We start from the raw sequence: 18,021 nt of genomic DNA, 5'->3' as shown, positions 1-18,021 counted from the left end.
TTTTTTCCAGGTATCATAGAAAAGCTTAATTGATTTTTACAAGTGACTTCCTTATTCTCCTCTACTTTCCCAATAAAATAATCTTTTATTATTAAAGGATTCTCTGGGAAGAATTGCAGTATCTTTCCACCAACTTTTTTAGAACAAGGGAAGTAATTAGGCTTACTAGTCCAGAGACCCCAAAATCTTATTGGGCACAGAACATGAGAGTTTGTCAACTTAATATTAATTTGATGGCAGGTAGTTTATAATCATCTCTGTTCCCCAGAAATTAGTGGTACCATACATCCAGACTAATCCTACTTTAAAAGGTAACCTAAGGATCATACATTACCACAAGTTCATTGACAAAGCAGATGTATTTTAATTTATCCTGAGGAGCTGGCACATGTCCCATAAACCAGGACAAACTTGTAGTCTCCTAGGGTGGAAAGTTTGAATATTTTAAGTGACAGAGTCATAAAATGGAGCAAATGATCCTTACATGTAATCTCATGCAACACCACACTTCAAGGTTCTTAGTTAGTGATTTAATAATAATTCTTCCTGCTTAAGCACCTACAATTGGCCATAAGTTATCTTATATCTGCCCTCTCCTATTGATTTATTACCCAAGAATCCTGTAACTTTCATCTTTCTCATCTTTTCATTATTATGGAAAGCTGATCAAAATCAAGTGTTAATTTTTAAAACAGATGTAAATGGTCTTTCCTCCTCTTCTTTCACAAGATATAACTTCTAGAGAATATTTCTAAACAAAAAACTTTTTTTCAAAAAATAATTTGCAAAAACAGTTTTTGTACAACCTAGTGTGGGGTGGATTCCTTTTACTATAAAATACAAACTAAGAATGAAAATATGTGCAGTTGAATTGTGCACCCTCTATAATTATTTCTTATACATAACCGTAACTATATAGCTTTAACCTAATCCTGTTATTAAAGTATGCGAGAAGAGGGAGGTAATGGAGACCAACTCTCACATTACATAAAAGATACTGGGGCTGGTAGAGTTTCAGTGACTTATTCATCAGCATAGAGTGCGGAAATGCTTGAGCTGAACTTGAATCCCTGTCTTCCCTCGTCGATTAGTTAGTAAATTCTGGTCATACAGGAGGGCTGTATAGAAAAAAGTCACAAAGCCAATCATCCAAGCATCGGACTCTGGCAGGGAAGAAACTCAGCCACATATCATTCAACTCAATCAATTCTCGGTATCCATACCATATCCTTAAATAAATTTGACACTAAATATACATCACAAACAAAATATTCAAAGTATTACATCTAACAATACAAGGTTGTAGGTTTAATTTAATCTGTTACAATACAAAATGCACTCAGTAACCCCAAAAAAGAATGGAAATCACCTGCAAGTAACTTTCACCCAGGAGCGCCACTATCTAGCTTTTATTTGACTATACATACAGAGACAGTGGGGACAAGTTCATCAAGCAATGTTAAAGCTTAAAAATGACAGGTGATATGATTTTTTTATTTACATACATGCCTTAAACCTCCTTTTCAAGAGGGTGCCTTTGTGCATTTTTGTTGTCAATCAAACATGTGGTTACACTTTGCTTTCTAGTGGACCAATAAAGAAAAGGAAAAAGGAGAATTGGTAAGAAATTTTAATTCACACTTGTCACAGTTCCCTTTTCATAATTACCATTACATTATTTTCAAGAGTATTTTTGAGGGGTTGTATTCATTCTTTCTGAACCATGCATTCTGTGCATGTAAAAACTGAAATTCCTGTACACACAACTCTCATAAGACTACACTTTCAACACTATTTTCGTTTGTTGATCCATCAGAGGGAAGGGGTGAAGAATGTATAAGAATGAGTTTGGCAGGAATTACCACAAGACTGTTGGAAATAATGATAGAATGAGCTAAAATAATAGTTATTGCTTTGGTAAGTTTATAAAGGAAGATGTAATTTTTGCTTGTAGACATTTGTATAATAAAACTTCAGAGAAAACTGCTTACTTCAGATGATCAAAAAACAGAGATATAATCTACAGAAGTGAACACTGAGGGCAGCCAGCAGAATTGTCCAGCAGGGAGCTATGGCAGCCTCACAGTCTGTATTATATGCCATTTGATAAAACAAAGGAGAGATTTCAGAGGATGAATCCTAAACTGCAGGCTCTACTAGTGTGATCTGTTTTATCAGGTACCCCTCTGGCTGAGCTTTCTTTGATGCTTATAACCCAGAAAACTAGACTTCACCCACAGTGGCTGCACTCACTAGAAAGGCTGCTCGCTATAATGTAATGCAAAGGGATCCACTTCTATTAATCAAAGTTTAGTGGGAAAAAAGGAAGAATTGCAGAGTGGCAAGGGGTCAAAATCATAGCTTTTTTGTCCTCTCTACACAATTTCTTTTCCTCCATGTGTGTCTCTGTAAGTCTCAACTCTCTTTGTCATTCCCTTTCATGACTACCTGCATATAATTAGGCATATTTAACCTCTATCGCTAAGGAGAATTCAGAAAATTAGATAGAACTTTAATTTCTAACACAAGGATCTACAAATAAAGTATTTAAGTGTATGTATGTTTAGTGTGTGTGTATATGTGTGTATATATATATATATATATATACACACACATGTATCAGATAGAGAAAATTAACAAATTAAAAATTGTTCCAAGGCTCTCAAATAAGCTTGTAAGCCACAGCCTGTCTGCTCCAGGATCCCATTACAAAGGATGGATTACTTTAATATAGTACATATAATTTTCTCTTTTTTTTTTTTTGATAGAACACCCTCAGGAGTAAATTCTGAATCTGTTAATATTTAGTACTAACTTCAAACCAAATTTAGCCAACCATAAGGCATTCTGGGCTGTCAGTGGAAATAAACATTAAAGGGCAGAAGCAGGCCCCTTCTCTCTACCAGCCCACATTCCCACACTAAAAGGACTCAGATGAAAAGTTCTGTATTCCTCAATGACCCAGATGATAGGTGAGTACCGTGTACTAGCTCTGTGACCAGGAGCATATGAACTCGCCTCTCTGAGTTCCTTAGCTTATAAAACAGGGGTAATAATAGTACTGACCTAACAGCATTGTTCTGATGACTACATAGATTAATATAAATAAAAACTTGGAGGCTTGTCTATTAGATAATAGGTGCTATATTAAAATTAGCTTTTACTGTAGTGACTGTTATATCATAATTGGCATGGTTGTAAATGATTATCTGCAGTTGGTGTAGGTTGAAAATATCTTCAAAACTCTTAACTAAGATCAAAGAACATTTAAAACTGTTTAGAAGCCTTTCCATCAATCTCAGGTTAAATAAATGTTTTACATTTTAATGTTTAAATTTTAATTATCCAGAAAACTTTCTAAACCATATGCTTAATTTTCCTATAGTCCTAAAGAAAGGCAATATCATTTATGTAACCATTATGGTGCTTTTGTGTTTAATATGCCCAGTAATATTCAAGGCTTACATAAACAGTATTTAATATCAGACTAATTTAATTATAGGGTCATTTGGTTGGGTTTGTCATCTGAGGACCATTGCTAGGTTATAGTCACCATTTGCCCATAGCATAGAAGGACGGAATCAAACCTAACTCCACTGGCTCTAAAACAACCTGCAATAACAGAATACTGAAGTCTAAAGCACTTCTCATCATGTAATAGTTACTGTGCTTGTCCACACACAGGCACTTTAAAACAGACATACCATACACTCTGTATCCACTCAAGGACTCAAGATAAAGCCTATGAAAGTGGCTATAAATGTCATTATACAGCATCATAGTCCTATATTTGTGTCAAAAAGGTGTATTAACAGTTTAAGGCTATAATCATTCATGTCCTACCAAGTAATGGTATGACACATCCATTTAGAAAGATGTTCTGCTCACAGAGAATATATTAGAAAGATGAATACATATATAGCCTAGCCTGAATGTACAGCACTGACTCTATATGTGAGAAATTGATTTTCATCATGGCAAGCATCATACATAAACATCGAACAATTTCTTTTCAATCATATTCTTTTGTAGCTGTTGGTAAATCATCTTTTGTTAGGAAGCATACACATCTTACACCATCCCCTTGCCCCAAAACTTAAATTCTGGTGTGTTTTCTTATCAGGTAGGCAGATCTTTATGCAACAGGAATAGTAATCTGAGTTATATTACCATATTCAGACATATTTTTGCCAGAAAAGAAAATTGAAGATGAATAATTTGGTGTTTTTTTTCCATTTTTAAGGAAAACTCAAGGTTAGTGTCCTACCTAGGGAGACTCTTGAGTAGGGAGTACAAATTGCTAAAGTAGGTATAAGATATTGACTCCAATTTGGGTCAACATCAACCTGTGTAATCTGGGGACTTCCTCCAGTTTCTCTAGATGAAAATATGAATATTGACTCCTGTGATCTTTATGAAAATGTTCTGCATCTAAAAAACTGTAATGCAAACTAAGTATGTTTGCTTGCTCTTCTGTTCCTTTCCTTTGTCCTTAGGTTTTTTTGGGGGGAACGTTTGATAAATTAGCTAGCCTATACAATATATATTTCCAGAATATTATAGTTCCAGAAAGTGATGGTTCTCCATTTTAACTGACATCACAGCCTCCCTTAACTGGGGGCAGCCCATAAACACCTCCAAACCTGGTCAATGTTACACTTTTATTGACCTCCTTTTTATAACTTCCATTTACTGAGAAGCATACATATAACAGTTAAAAGGCATTTTTACCATTGGGAGCCAAACTCGGTTTAGGATGTCAATTCTCTCACTATGCTCCACTTAACTTTTTGCAAGGTATTGCTATGCCTCAGTTTCCCCATCTGTAAAATGAAGGTCCTAATAGTGCTTACCCTCCAGGGTTTTTCCTCAGTTTAAATGCTTTGTTACATGTAAAGACAGGGAACCGTGTTTGGCACTCAATCAATGTTATGTATTGTTTTTCTGTTCTTAATCAATCTGAGGCAATAAATTTTTTTCCTATTAAAATGATAGATTCAAAAATTAATTCTTTCAGCAAGTGTTTTTAGAGGGCTCCCCATGAATCACATTTCATGGATAAAGTAGATCATCTTCTCTTTTAAAGATAAAATGCCAGAGGGCACAAAAAAGATGGCATCAGGTAGACATAAAAAGTGAATAAATATTTTTAAGTATAGATAGGAATTGTTAAGAAAATTTTAAGAGGCCATGTAACAGAGATTAAGAGGACTAGGAGAGTAGGGTGGGAAAAAGTGCTTTTACTCACTCATATGTGCAACCCCGTAATGTTGGAGCAAATTCAGGCTCAGTTTTTGTACTGGTCTCTATTTTGTTTACACTCCCTTCCTTCATTACCTCACCCAGGCCCAAGGCTTAAATATGACTCCCAACATACCATATGATTTGGGAATGTTCCTCACACCTACTACACTGGCAGTCACCTATGGCAGTGAATGAATGGCATTCCCCACTGTTAAGACCAAAAACACTGGAGCCATCCTAACTCCTTCTTCTGTCTTATTTACAAACTACCAGCAAATTCTGTCAACTCTACCTTCAAAATATATGCAGTATTTTACTGGTTTTCACAATCTCCAATGCTGCCACCATTTTCCAAGGCTCTGTGATCTCTTCAGCGAATTACTGGAAACCTACCTAACTGGCCTCTCTGCATTTACCTTTGCCCACACACAGCTTAATTCCAACACAGCAGCTAGAGTAAACATAAAAGGGATGATGTCTCTCCTCTGTTCAAAGCTTCCAATGGCTCTGATTGCACTCTGAATAAAAGCAGAAGTCTCACCATGGACTTTGAGGCTCTACCTTGTGTGTCCCACCTCCCACGCTACTTCCTGTACATTCATCTCCCCTTCCTACTTCACACCACACCTAGTAAACTGGCTTCCTTAATGTTCATGAAATACACCAGCAATGCTTCTGGCTGGGGCCTTTGCTCCTCTGATAATGGCTGGCATGCTTTCCTGCAATCATCAGCATGGCTTGCTGCCTCAGTCACTTCAGGGCTTCTTCCAAATGTCACCTTTTCTATTCTTTACTAGTTTTTGAAAAATTGCATTTTGCATCTGCAAAAAGAACTTTTTTCTACATTTATGCTTTACTTTGTTCCACATAAATTATTACCTTCTAATAGATCAGATTTACTTATTTTATTTTATTCTACCTTAGGGTACAAATATCATAGGCAGAGATTTTTGTCTATGTCATTCAATGCTATATTCCAATTTTCAAGGCAATTACCTAGCACAAAAGTGTTCTTTCAATACTTAGTTAACTAATTAATTAAAGAAAGAATAAGTGAATGTAGTCCAGGAAGGAAGTCTTCTCTGAGGAGTATCATTTGATCTGAGCCCTAAATATCTGGAGACTGACAACTACTACTAGATCATTTGAAGGCAGAACAGTCTAAGCAGAGGACATGACCTTAACAACTATCAGCCTTTGAACAGAGAAAATAGAGAAATAAAATGATTTATATTTTTAAATGATTATTCTAACTTCTATGTACAAAATAGAAAGAACAGTGGTTGGAGTAAAGTAAGTGAGGAAACAGAGGCGGGGGCTAGTTCTCAGGAGGGAGTGGGCAGACAGTTCATTTCAAGCCTTCTAGGCTATGGAAGTTAAGTTTATTTTAGATGCAAAAGGAAGCACCATTGAAGGGCACTGTTACAGGTCTGGGTGGGAAGAAGTGAAATAATCTGGTTTTGTTTTTAAAAGAGTATTTGGCTAGCAAGGAATAGAAAGTTATCATTTTTTTACTTGGATAAAGTAATCAGTGGAAATCACATTACCAAGGTTTTTAAGTAACTAACATGAAAATTGTCTATAAAATTAAGTCGCTAAGGTTTTATTTCTGAGAAAAAGTTGATGGTGGGTAAAAATTATACCAAATTCAGATTTTTTCTCCAATATAATCTATTATTTGTGAATATTCTAGATTGAGGTTATCGGTGGTCTTATTACTATTACTGGGAATGGTTTATTTACTGAAGGCTTCAGATTGGTCAAGAGTTCCATTCACATTCCCTGAGTCATAAAAAACCCTATAAAAAATATAGTAAGCTGAATTTATAGACAGTCCCAAAATGTGAGTTTATTAAAGATAAATATGGATTTTGAAAAATGAAAAGAAGTATGACATTATTTAGTCCCTGTGACAATAACGAATGTGGGCTTTGGATAAAAGTTTTATTTAATTAATTTACTTTTGAGAATTACTTTGATATCCAGTTTCTGTTAATTGTTGCATATGTGTGTATGCATTTCTACATATACATTAATTAAATCAGTATGTTATTAAAATAACAGTAAATAAAATCATAATAAATCTAATATAAAATTAAATCAATAAAATTAATAATGATATATTAATAAGATTTGTTAATTAAATTCTAGTATTAGTAAAATTCTACTCTTTTATAATGTGTCCGTTATAAATGTAGACATTTGTGTCCACAATAATGTCCTGTATTTATGTTAGCATACCACTAAGATACATGACCAAAAGCTAAATCTGATACAAAAATATATGTAGAAAAGTCAGTGGAATTTCTTAGGATTTTTTTTTTTGATGCAAACCCTGGAAGTGAGGAGCTGCAATTTTATCTTTAAAAAAAAATCAAGAAAGAGAAAAGCAAACATACTCTATTTGTTTTATTATGATTATTTCCTTCATTCAATTCTAATGTATATTTATATAAAGGTAAGAATTATCAACTTTGTAGAAGTGTCAAATGTGGATAGAATATAAAAATTATCTTTCATTTTGTGTTTCATTGTGCTATACAATGAGATTTCTATTTAAAAAGTGAAAATATAGAAGTAAAGGGAGTAGAAATGTGTGCGATTTCTGAATTGCCATCCAGCTATCATGCTTCTGCTCTGCTCTTATTTCTGCATTATTTTAATGCACATGTAAGGTGTCTTTATTGTCACACAGCAGTCAGGCCAGCACAAAAATGAGCTGCACTGAGACTTGACACCATGAGCAATCTTAATGTCATTGGTTAAGAGTAGAAATTATATATTCTCCTAACAAGCCCACCATACTTTATGCTAGACTCTGATTTCTACTTACATTTCAAAATTAAACTGATTCCAAAGTATATTGCAGAAAACTCCTTCCTATCTTTAGTGCGTTGTGAAATGCATATGTAGATAAAAAGGGTCCTGACATTTTTGGATTGGCTTTTAATTCTTCTATCTGAATATCAGCACTGATGTTTCCTGCAAAGTAAAAATACAATTGTGTTTTTCCTTCCCAGTGGTAGTGTACCTGGGGAAGACAGTGGATGAGTACATGACCATTTGGCTACTTCCTATATTCAGGCACTTTGTCCCCCTACATCAGCCACCACTGGATAAATGTAACAATATCATGTTTATGTCACTGCAATATTATGTTTTCCCTCTGCTTTAAGAGGCTGCCTACATAGGATTTCATGAAGATTCAGACAAATAAGGACTTGAATCTTCAGAAAACCTGATTTTACTCATTAATTTAAACATTTATGCATATCTTTTGGTTTGTTTAAAAATTTTTGTAGGATATTGACTTTGCTACAATAAGCATTATTACCCATAATAACTAGAGAAAACTTGTTCATGCCCTGTTACTTCATCTGAAAGCAAAGTCCTTACACCTGCATTTCAGATATTATTATTTGTATTGATTGGAGATCTACAATAATTCTTTTGCCTGGTTACTCCTATATCAAGTAAAATACAGACACAGTTAACTGTTAAACCAATATTTATACAATGCAATTTAAATTCCAAGAAATAAAGGCAAACACTTTCAATGGGTTCTATTATTCATATCAGTTAATGTGACCATAAGAATTTACATGGCTCACAGTAATTTATATTGTTACAGTTAGAGCCATACATATTTCAGTTTTGGTGTAAAACATTGGTTTTCCACTATAGGCTGCCCATGATGGGTGTTGTAATAACTCACTTCACTTCCAGATTTATTCATTTGCTATGCTTACATCTCAGTAATGGCACTTATAAATGATAATGGATCTTTCAGAAATACCAGTGTAATATCTAAAAACATAGGAGAAAGCATGGTCTGCATCAAATGAAATTATGATCTGCCATTAAAGGTAATGATCTATCAATTCTCATGGTAGGATAAATGGAGAATGACATTCCCATTGCATAGGAAGAGGATGGGGCTAGAAAAGATAAAAAAGGCAGGAAAAGAAACTCTTGAATAGAAGTTACACAGCAGATGACCTGTACTTTTTCTAGATATACCCATAATAAAAGGTGCTTAAGACCTACAAAAATAGTAATCAAGGATAATAGATAAGTTCTATGTTAGACAATAAATAGCCATGTTCACTGCCATTTCCCTAATACCCAGTTAGAATGTCTGGCACATATAAAGTGTTCAGTAAATTTTTGCAGGATACCAACTTAAATGTCACTTTTCATTGACCTTTAAGAATAGGTTACTATAGCAATCATCACAATTGTGATTAAATCTTTATTTGGCTATATATATTTTTTTTTGCTCAAAGAAAAAATGCCAGAGAAGCCAAGACAGTGTCTACATTTCCTAACTATTGCATATGACTCCCTAATTGTACATGTAATCCATAGTAGATGTTCAATAAAACTGTTGAGTGAAAAATGTATGAATGGACCTTCACAGGAATGTAAACACCATCATGTACATTTAGTAAATAATATCTATTACTTATCTACTATTATCATGAGTTAATCTTCTAAGCAAAATACACAAATCTAATCACAAAGGATCATGACTGTGTGACAGGAAACAGCTGTTCCCACTTCTGGGAAAAAACTCAAAATACACCCTATTCATTGTTAGCTATTGAAGACAGTATTATTAATGTTTTATATAGTGCATATGCTTGTGTCATACCTATTACTAAGCGGTATATCCTTCATATATTTTATGGCTGTATGCAGAAGTGAGGCATGCATAAATATAAGGCAGAAGCCTTTGTGTACCAAAGCCATATCTTCTAACTATATTGATGCATGCTTAATTCAACTGAAACCCGATTATACAATGCTTAACTCTCTGAAAAGCAATCATTCCCTCTAGAATAGTTCACTGGGTCCTGATCGATAAGAATAGAAACATCACTTGTCACTACTCAAGTGCTTTCATTTGTATAAGCTGTTCAACAGATTGGGGACATGGTGATAGCACGCCCCTTTCCCAACTCAAGCCCCATTTTCCTTTTCAATCCTCTGGAGCCCTTTATTTATTACTATTAACTCTGAGATGCTCTCTCTAAACCACAATCACAGGATTGTAAACTGTCTGTAACTACTTATTCCTTAAGTCCTGTATAAAAGTCCATCTACCTTCCTACCTGAAGTATCAGTATTTTCAATGAAATAATATTCAAGTCATTATTAAATATTAGTATTACTAAACAAATCTACTCATATTTTCAGGAAGCAAATGTCAATTCTGAACCTAGCTGTTTTGATGCTAATATTTTACTCTGTGCTTCCCATAACACACACACACACCTGAATGTGCAATAAGGAATACTGAAACACTACAGTTAGTAGTCTTATATTTTTTCCCAACTTTAGAGGGTGGAAGGAATAAAAGACAATACACATTTTTAGGATGATAATAGAATATTGTCAGCTAGTATAGTTTAATGTGTTTAATAAAGATAATTTCTTGCTATTGAAGTAAATATCACTTTTCCTATCATATTTAGTCTAAAGTGCCTTTTCCCAATGCATTTTATAATAATACTGAGGGCTCAGATATTATTTATTGTTATTTTAATTTGATGATCACTAGCTACTAAGGAAAGAGAACTGCAACCAACAATTAATAAGAAGACAAGTAAGCTGCTCTGCTGTACAATGGATAGTGTATTGAACTTCCAGGGAAGCAGACAAATTAGCAGCCAAATATACAACATTGCTGCCCTACCCTTACTTTGGGATCATACCAAATAAGTATTATAGGATCCAATATTGTGACAAACAGCCTTATTAAGGGACACTTAATTGTCAAAAAGAAAAGAAAAATGTCAATTAGTCAAAGTCTTACATTAAAAGTCAGCTTATACACAGCTCACTTCATCGAATTTTAAACAAATTGTGTAATTTATTTGAAATTTTAGTACCATTTATTTGGAACATTTATTAAATACATGTCTAAATCAGTAAGTAAAAAGCTGCAATAAATAAAAAGAGAGTGTATAAAAATTAATTAACCATTGACAGCATGAGGTATATGAATATTTTTTTTCAATAACCATAAATATTAAAGTATAGAATAAGTGCTTGTTACTAACCTTTTCTCTAACTCTTTCTAGCATGGTAAACCGTGCATAAATTTCATTAATAAGAAAGGACTCTTTCTTTAAAATTCATGTATTTCTTCCTACTTTAATGATGTTTTTGTGTGTGTGCACACTAATAAAAAAAGCTCTAAGAAAACAAGAGTGTAGTTCCTTTGACATTGCTATTTGTATGCAAAAAAATTTTTAATGTAAAATAAAAGTCTACTCCCAGTATTTAAATGATACATAATCTGCTATTTTAAAACCTAAGGGGAAAAAAAGAACATTTGGTTCAAGTTTTCCACAGTTTAAACTACCACCAAGCAAGTCAAATGCATATTTAAGAATCCTCAAGTTAAGGATGTAGTTCTAAACACACTTAGTATGAACTTAGCCACACCCCTCACATAGCAAAAGGCTCTTATGTAATAATGATACCTATCCTCTTTTTAATATTTAATTTGCACTCATTTTAGAGCATTTCTTCTGGGAAATTAAGGCAAACCTCTGAGGCAAGGGACCTAGCCTTTAGAAATGCTCTCCCCTAGAAGCTGATAATTTATCTATTCAAATCTTTAATAAGGTTCATCAAGATGTGGAAAGAATAGAGGAACCTCTCTTTAACGTTGTTCCTCATTTGTGTACTTGCGGGTTATCAAGAAAGGGAGGGGAGAAGTAACAAAAATAGGCTTTGCACATGAAGTCCACAAGATCACAAGGTGAAGGAAGCCCCCAAGCCTTCTGGAATGTCCTCCTGCTGCGTGTACACATGGCATTCCACTCAGCCCATGAAACACTGGCTTGTTTAGCAAGGGCAGACACTGCGAGCAAAGGGAACGCTGTGTTGCAAACGTTTTCATTTAATGAAGTTAGTAAACTGATCATGTTTCCCTGCCTCTTCCTGACAGGCTGGTTTCCCACCTGACAGAACGAAGTTCCTCCAGCTCTCACCACCCACAGGGCAGAGACCTGATTCTAGCTACTCCTGTGGCAAAATGCAGGCTGCCAGCAGGCCGCTGAGGCCACGCAAACCTGATACCCTGCCTGAATAACTTCCCGATATGCCTGGGATTGAGAATAAATCTTTTAAAATAGTAAGTAAAGCAGGAAACATATATAACATAGTAGCCTTTGGGGTAAAACTCCTCCAAAAGAGAAAGTTTTTACTCGATTTTAAAGGACTGCTGGGGGTTATATGTGTTTTAGAAAGGCATCATGTACTAAGTATAAGCTCATCAGAAAGCTTGTAAAAGCAACGATCTTTGACAAAAAAATAAAATGTATTTGAGACAAATCTCATGAACCTTCCTCGGAAAGGCAGCTGCAGCCATTATGATAACGGTGGGAGGAGTAGGAGAGCTCAGCCACCCACCGAAAGTATCCGAAGGAGAGTCTGAGGGAGAATTGTTGTGTGAAAGATTTTTTAAAAGGAGACAAAAGAACAAATCATTTAAATCATATTAGTTAATACATAGGGAATTTTCATAATGGTAGAGTGAATAGTCACTGAAAAATAAAGTTTTAGGATATTTGAAGAGAAAACAACAAAACACCAGGGCATCATATTATGGCAACAAATAGAATATACTGGGAACATTTTTCCTTTTAAAATGGGTGGTTTAATGTTTGAACTATAAACCTATGAAAGAAAAACTTTCCAAGTGTGCTATCCCTGTAGTAACATATGTTGAAATGCAAAATTGAAAATACTTTATTGAAAAGCATCATGTTTTCAGTGGCCTGGAAGAACTCTGCAAATTGCCATCTGGATATCAACTAGAGTTTTGTGGTTCAAATGTATTTCTGTGTTGTTCTTTATATGTTCATGGCTATTTAGATTTAAAATTTTTCAAATATCATTATCTAGACATCTAGTATGACCATATAACAAAGAATTATCAATGCACGAAATATCCATTTTGGTGGGGGCTAGAACTATATTCAAAGGCTTAAAGGGTTTTTCATAGTTATATTATGCTTGGATTTTAGACATCATTTGTTCATTAAATTCACCTGTAATCATTCCACTTTAAAATTCAGAACTAGAGTGTGTGTCTTATTATTATTGTTGTTCTTATCACCTTTATCATCCTCACTGTCATTAGACAAGAGAACCATTTATTTAGAGAAATAAAATAGTGGTTTTCATAGACAATGTAAGCCTTGATATTAGACTATTTCCAAGGCATGAAAATTGGGACTTCACTGACAGAGGGATAAGTCGGCTTCTGAAAGCTTGTTTACTCCCCATGTGTCTACTTGTTTCTTAGGGAAGAGGGAGGTGAGATGGCCAATGCTATTTCATATGGATATCAATGTAATTAATTATCAGCTTTATAAGATGACTTCTTAAAAGGGATCTACTTGTTGAAACTGTTAAATTGATCTTTAATAACACTTCGGAAAGTGTAAAAGTTGCTATGATCTAATTGAGTTAATATACTGCAGACAGATAGCTTCAAAACAGACTGACTTTCAGATATCCTCTTTAATACATAATGTGTCCTTAGTGCTATAGAAAAACACATCATTTCCTGTGTTCTGTGGGAACCTAGACTTCCTGAGAGGCCTTTTTAGATTGGAATCATAAATCTTGCTCCTGAATACAGAAAGCCTGGCAGAACTCTCTCTCTCAGTCAAATTATTTCATATTTTCTCCCCCAAATAACAACGAAGAGGTGAAGGAAGGACTTTTATCAATCACTGCTGCTTTTGACTCCTGTGCTTTTAATTTATATGCACATTTTAAATTGCCATATTAAAAATGGAAGAGAACAAGTTATCTCACAATCTGGTATTATCAGAAGTTAAATTAGGAGCACTGTGGGAAAATGTGCAATACTATTCTTTTCACAGTCAGGCATCCATTTACACATTCCTTGCTACTCGATCAAAATGTATTCAGTTTAAAGAATTTGCTTGTGACAGGTTCGATCATTTAAGCTATCTAGCAGAGGCATCCTCATACTGTACAGTACTTTGCTCTACAGACATCCTATCTTGGGAAGAAAGGATTAAGAGATAGATGATGAGCCTTTTCATATTCTCACTTATTCTCCAAAAGACTGACATGTTTTTATGGATGGCATTCTGTGACATTCGTAAATCAATAAGAATATGTTCAGGAGTAGAAATTACCTGTACACAATTTGAGAGCAGGGACATTTATAGAAGATGCATATCCTTGAGAGCACCTATTTAAAAAATACAGTTTGCCATTTTTCTGATTTCCATAGTGTGTAGTCTTGCTTTGCAGCCTCTTTGAGAGTTTTTCCCTCTGCATTTTCTTCCCATTCCTATGCTCACCATCTTCTATTATTCCTATGGGCTACAATTCAGACACCACCTTCTGCAGCCCTCCAAACTGGATATCTGTATCTGTATGCAGAATATGTACTTTATTGCATTATATTCCTTTTAACTAGAGGAGGAGATTTTGTTTTACTCATTATTTTAGTATCAGTTCTCAGCAAAATACATTATCTCTGTATGCTCTCAACAAATATTTGTTTAAGGAATAAAAGAAACCAAGGTATTTTTCCATGATACAGAGTTAGAATACTTAAACCAAATGTGAAGGACTCTACATAAAGTCACACAAACCCTATGTATTATATCGTGTCAGCTATCAGTTGTAGAAAAGATTGAAGGATTTTAACATATTACTGAGAAAATCCAAGATTAGAAAAGGAATTTGGCAAAGTGAGCACATTTATAAATGAGTTAGGCATGTTTTGAAAGTCACTTTCATTTATAATATATCATTTGTACTTCTTAACACCCAAGAGAGATAAGAATCCTACTCCTTACCTTTCACAGAAGAGGACTTGGTTCTCTTCCAAGTTAAGAACTTTATTAGCATGACTACAAATGCACATTTTCCCAGCTACACATTGTAAAGATTTAGGGAATGTACAGTTGTAGAGGGAATCTAGTTCCCTCTATCTTGAGGATGTTTTCTATTAGAAACATCATAGGTCTGGTGCCAATGGATTTTTTTTTTCTTCTGTCATGTCTTCTTGCTTTTAGGAGCTGTCAGTGATTTTTGAAGAACATTAATCTCCAGAGAAAGGAGTGTGTACAACTGACATTGTTCCCCAAAGACTGTCTCATAGCATATCCCAACAGTATGGATTTGGGCTTGATATATATAAAGCCAGATGTAGTGGAAAAATTATGGACTTTGTAATCACTCAGACTTGAACTTCAGTTTTAATGAAATTACTTACTAGTTATTTAATCTTGAACAAGTCACAACCACACAAAGCTTTAGTCTCATCATAGTAAAATTCTGAAAATGTTAGTGTCTACTGAACAGGATGCAAGGAGAATTTGCAAAAATATAAATGTGAAATGCCTGACATATATATCAGGCTAGTGAAATGGGAGCATGATACCTGACTGATAAATATACGATCAAGAAAGATGACAACCTTCTCATTTATTGTCTGTATTGGGAGGAGTGGCTTGAGAGATTCTATATGATCATTGGCTTCAGCTCTTCTTAAATTTTCTTGGTTAAGTTACCTTATACTCCCACTCCCTGATTACCATCCTAAATGATTTTTCAGTCTTCAAAAGTGCAGGAAACTATAACACAAAGAGGTTCAAAGCAGGCATTCAATTCACTATATCAGAATGGTGGCTCTATCAATGGTGCTGATTTTTGCCTCTAGATAAGTCATTTTAATTATGACACAAGTGATATCTCTTTCACTCATGTTTTCCTATTCTCTAGTAATTCACAGAAATCTATGACATTCAGATTAGGATATTATTCATTATTCATTAGAAAATGTTAGAATTTAATACAGATCATTAGACAGAATCTGATGATTTTGCTTAAATGACTTGCTTTCATTTTTCTTCTAAGTATACTTGCATGTTGCTTAGAAATCTTTTAGTTCAGTTAGTTAACATTTGAGTATCTACAATATTCATAAAGTACTAAAGAATGCTAAAATAAATAACTAGACTGCCAAAATGACAGAGATGGAATAATTTATTTAAAGTTTAAAAGGTAAATAAATTTAAAGCATATCACAGAAGGGAAGAAAAGAACTATGTTGAGGTTGGACAGAGTGGGACAGTAGTGGGTAAATAGGAAATAACAAAGTTGATCCTCATTATTGGTGGGTTCTCTATTTGTAAATTTAACTACTCACTAAAATTTATCTATGACTTCAAAATCAATACCTGTAGTATTTTCCTGGTGATTTGAGAGCATGCATAGAATGGCCAAAAACCTTTTGCCTGATATGCATGTCACCAGCTGAGGTCACACAAGAAGAAATTCTGCCTTCTTGTTTTGGATCTCACATTGTAAACAAATGTCCTTTTAGTGGTCTATGCTCACATTTTATGCTTTTGGTTCATGAGTTCAACATTTAAAATAACCCCAAAGCATAGTGCTGAAATTTTGTCCAGTGTGCCTTAACTCAAGAAGGCTGTGATGTGCTCTACAGAAAAATAAATGTTAGAAAACTTCCTTCAGACATGAGTTATAATGCTGCTGTTGGACTTGAGTTTAATGCTAATTAATGAACAATATGCAGTTGGCCCTTGAACAATGTGGGGACTAGAGACGCCAACCCCTCATGCTGTTAGAAATCCTCACTTAACTTTTGACACCCCAAAAATTTAACTACTAGTAACTTACTGTTGACCAAAAGTCTTACCAATAATACAAACATACTTTATGTATTTATTATATACTGTATTCTTACAATAAAGTAAGCTAGAGAAAATTTCTTTTCAAATTGTCACAAATCTCCAAAAATATATTCAATATATTTATTGAAACACATCCAAGTATAAATGGACCTGCACAGTTCAAACCCTTGTTCAGGAGTCAACTGTCTATTAATAAGATACCTTTAAACACATAAAACGAAGTTATAAAATTGATCAATCAATTTAAATATGACCATGAGCTTGAAGGAACCTACATTTGCATTTACCCCAGGAGCAGCAATTCAGTATTTTTTGCAACTTTATAGAACATAACTACCAAGAAAAATGAGAATCAATTATGGTTGCTAAAACTGAGTGTTTTTATACTCTTAGCATATTTTTGCCACTCCAATTTCCACTTAAACAGTGTTTATTCAAGTGGATCACATTTATTGAAAGTTCTCTTCTAAGTTACAATTTACCAATAAGGATGACAGCAATGGGCAAAAGACAGAAGTTGGCTACTGTTCTATGAACATAAGGTTTTATATAAGGTATAAACAGCAAAAGGGACAAAATGAACAGAAGGAATGCAGAAATGGACAGCAAAGGGAAAAATACATTCCTACAGCCTTTCAAGGCCCCTTCATTACTTTGTCTCATTTGTACCTCCCTGTTTACAAGCATTTCTTTCAATGTACAAGAAAAGTGAGACTTAGAGAGATCAATTAGCATCTGCAGGAAAACATCGGTAGTACCAAATGAACTGGAATAAGAAATCAAATTTTTGGCTCACAACACTTAGAGAAATTACTTGAATAAGTTGAAAATTATCTTCCAATGATAATAGAGGTATTTTTGGTCTAATAAACGAATTGGATAGGTAAGTAAAACATTCACTTCCATTAACTAACCCATAATCAATTTTGTAATAAATAATAAAGCCAGAATTGAATTCAAGTGAGAGGCAAGTGGTTTCTCAAGTCATTTTGTGTTGACTATCAGGAAACATTAATTCCATAATACATCTCCCCAGTTTACACATTTACTT

General features: G+C 34.2%; 1 protein-coding gene across 5 annotated transcripts in view; it reads right to left on the bottom strand.

The window, feature by feature from the left end:
• EPHA3 (EPH receptor A3) overlaps window positions 1-18,021 on the bottom strand; it is a 376,254-nt gene that overhangs the window by 164,681 nt on the left and 193,552 nt on the right. The window lies entirely within an intron of this gene.

This window comes from Manis pentadactyla, chromosome 1, assembly GCF_030020395.1.
Source record: "Manis pentadactyla isolate mManPen7 chromosome 1, mManPen7.hap1, whole genome shotgun sequence".
In the NCBI taxonomy this organism is placed as follows: Eukaryota; Metazoa; Chordata; class Mammalia; order Pholidota; family Manidae; genus Manis; species Manis pentadactyla.
This window is presented reverse-complemented; position numbering and strand designations above follow the sequence as displayed.